Source organism: Microplitis mediator, chromosome 10 (assembly GCF_029852145.1).
Source record: "Microplitis mediator isolate UGA2020A chromosome 10, iyMicMedi2.1, whole genome shotgun sequence".
In the NCBI taxonomy this organism is placed as follows: domain Eukaryota; kingdom Metazoa; phylum Arthropoda; class Insecta; order Hymenoptera; family Braconidae; genus Microplitis; species Microplitis mediator.
Genome location: NC_079978.1, coordinates 19,390,794 through 19,394,663, shown reverse-complemented (window position 1 = coordinate 19,394,663; position 3,870 = coordinate 19,390,794).

Sequence of the window (3,870 nt, the reverse complement as noted above, 5' to 3'; positions counted from 1 at the left end):
TGATATGGGAATGGTTCCCATAATGATATGGGAATGGTTCCCATAATGATATGGGAATGGTACCTATACCATTATGGGAATGGTTCCCATAATATTATGGGAACTATTCCCATATCATTATGGGAACCATTACCATAATGGTATGGGAATCATTCCCATACTATTATAGGAATGGTTCCCATATTGGTATAGGAACTATTCCTATAATATTATGGGAAATATTCCCATAATGTTATGGGAACCATCCCTATAATATCATAAAATTTTTTTTTTGCACCATAGTGTAGAAATTTCCCAAAATTTGAATTTTCTTGAATGTTTTGTGCTGACAAAAAATTCTTGTTAAAAATTTTAATGTTTTTTTGCCAAATACGATTTTTTTTTTCAATGTTTGAATTTTTGTTTTTATGTTTAATAATATTTCTGTGTATTGTAGAAGTGATTACCACACTTCTTTAAAATAATTTTTTCATGATAATATGGGAACCATTCCCATAATAATATGGGAACCATTCCCATAATATTATGGGAATAGTTCCCATACTATTATAGGAACTATTCCTATAGTGTTATGGGTATCATTCCCATAATTATAGGAACTATTCCTATAATTATGGGAAACATTCCTATAATTATAGGAACCGCTCCCATAATTTATGGTCGTAATTCCTATGATGGTATAGGAAAAAATTTCACAAAATTATGGGAACCGCTGCCATAATTTTCTTTCCGTGTACAGAAATTTTTTTTTTTTCTAAACTCAAATGAATTTGAAAAATTTATTGATTAAAGCTTTTTTGGGTCAACAGATTATATTTTGGTTAAAATAAAAAAATAAAAATTTCAATAAAACTGATCATATCAGTTAAATAAATTTTTTTTTCTAATAAATTTGAAGTCCATGGGATCATAAAGGTACGGAAATAGTATATTTGTGGTTAAAATCTTTTTTTTCAATAAAAAAAACAAAAATTTTTTTCAAGCTTTTTTTGGAGGGGGGCCGTCGTGCCCCAGAAAAATTTTTTTTTTGTTGAGTTTTGGTAAAACCTTAATGGATTTGCTTAAGAAAGAACTAAATTAGGTTGACCTATAAATTAAAAGCCATAAAAAATAATTTCCGGCTTAAGGGGGCCGTCGTGCCCCGGTCTCCCTTATAAGTCCATACACTTCTATATGAATCCCTATCGATTCTTACATACATCCATACTTTCCTATGGGTTCCCGTGCAATCCCACATTAATTTTTTTTTATAGAGTCTCAAATAAACCAGCGTAGAAAGGGTTCTGTGGAGCCAGAAGACAGTTAATCAAAGCCAGAGTCTACTGTAGAGTTTATTTATAAGAAAGTAAACTTTCTTTATTAATTCGAACTAATATAATACAGCAAGATTGTCAAAGGAAACGCTAAAAAATGCATCAAATTATTTTTGATACGAACAGTTACAAAAAAAGTGATCAACATAAAGAATAATTCCGAGTATTTTTCATTTTTAATTGTAATATTACACCATAAAATATGATAATAACGATCATATCAGATAGTTAAAAATGATTTATCTGATCTTTTTTAGTCCTCCAGGATATTTTCATTTATCTGCTCAGATTTCCTGGCGCATGTCCGTTCTTAAATGTCCATTATAAAGACGCCCTTCAATGCCTGAAATAGAGTAGACAAATGAAAGCAGTGTGCAGAAGAAAAGAAAACGATATAAAAAAAATTTTATAAGATAGAAGAATAGCAAGGAATATAAAGTGTAGTATTAAACAGACAGCCAAGCGATTTCAGAATTTAAATCACTTGCTGTTTCTCTATCCGTATTTTTATCTGAGTTTTTCTTTATCATTTTTTTTATTTACTTTTTTTTACGGGTACTTTATACTTCATATAACGCAGTATACAATTTAATGATAGCTTAAAATTTTCATAAGAACACAAAACAATGCGGTTTTATTTAATTAATGTCGAGATTTTTTACAAAAACCCTTCATTTATTTCAACGTTGAAATAAAAGGTATCGGTAAATATTTTTTTTTAATTAATTTTTATTATCATAACAAATTTAATTGTGATTTTATTTTATATAAAATGCATAATTATCAAAAAGATGGACGAAAATTTATAAAATTAAAAAAAAAGGATTTAGAAAAAAAAAAAAAAAAAAAAAAAAAATACAACGAGACTTATATTTATCGAAATGTGCGACGCCGTTACTCGATCTGCGCAGTAAACTTCAACCGGAGAAAGTAAATTTCATTGATGAATTGAGACCTCGGCAGTATCGCCATCCTACGGATATTGCGGCAACTGCTTACTCAGAACAGTTAAAAGGTTCAAATCTATACTTCATGATAAAAAATATTTGTTAGAAAATCATCTTATAAACTGATTTTTTTAACGGCTTGACGTAAAAACTAATATTTTTATTTTCGTAAAAAAGATAACTTATAAAATTTATGCAGTTAGAACTAGTAAAAATTAAATCTACGAATTAAATTTCTGTACTAGTATAGTTGTAAAAATTTGTAGATAATAATTTTTAATTTATCATATTCTTGTTTTTTAGTACTTGAAAAAGTTGGGAAATCAACGTAGTTGTATGATGGTCATAATAAATATTAATTAATAACAACTAATATATCCTTGTGACTGTGATTGAATTTATAATTATTATTGAAATGGATATGAATCAACGTAGTACTAATTTTTATTTTCATGAAAAAATTATTCATTTGAAACCATAGCAGATCCGAATTACGGTATTTTACCGTAGTTTACCTAATTTACGGCAAATGACGGTAAAATACCTATTTACGGCAAATTTACGGTAAAGTTGCGGCAATTCACCGTAAAATCTACGGCAAAAGTGCGGTATTTTATCGCAAATTTGCCGTAAAATTGCGGTAAAATATCGTAATTTACCCTAGCGGATCCGAATTACGGTAAATACAGTGATTTACCGTAATTTGCCGTAATTTACGGCATCTAGCAGAATTGCCGTAAATTACGGTAATCTACGGCAAATTGCCGTAATTTACGGTAATTCTGCTAGGCGCCGTAAATTACGGCAATTTACCATAATTTGCTGTAGATTGCCGTAATTTACCGTATGTTACCGTAATTTACGGTAATTCTGCTAGGCACCGTAAATTACGGCAAATTACGGTAAATCACTGTATTTACCGTAATTCGGATCCGCTAGGGTAAGGTATTAGGCTGAATAACCGTAAAATACGCCATATTACCGTAAGTTATGGTAATATACCGTAAATTACGGTAATTTACTGTAATTCGGATCCACTAGGGAATAAACGATCGCTTTTAGTAAAAACAAGTAATAAATTATTGAAGATCAGATAAAAGTAATTAAACTTTACGTCTCATGAGTGTGATGTAGCAGACATGAGACAATTTATAAATTTCGAACAAATAAATGAATTAATTAAAATAATGAAATTAAAAAAAATGCGTGTACTGATTTTTTAATTTTTTTTTAATACGCATTTTCGAATTTTTATTTTGCGTATATTTTATTATTTATTTATTCTTATATCCAAAAGTTACTAATTGTCAGCTATGTTCATACTCATTTACTTTCCAACTTCAGAGCTAATTTGAATAATTCGTTTTTGTTTTTTTTAAGTAAAGAGGGTTAAATAAAAATATGGACGTTTGACCAACGTAAAATAAATTTAATCGCACATAAATAAATCGTCAGTACTTAAATTAAAACTACAAAAATTCGAAGTAAGCCATAGGAATTAGACACTTGATTTTAAAAAAGTAAAAAATATCTCTAAGAAATACTTTTAGGTTAAGAAATAGAAGTTTTCGTACTGTTGAAGATGTAGCGACTTAAAATTACTAAATTCA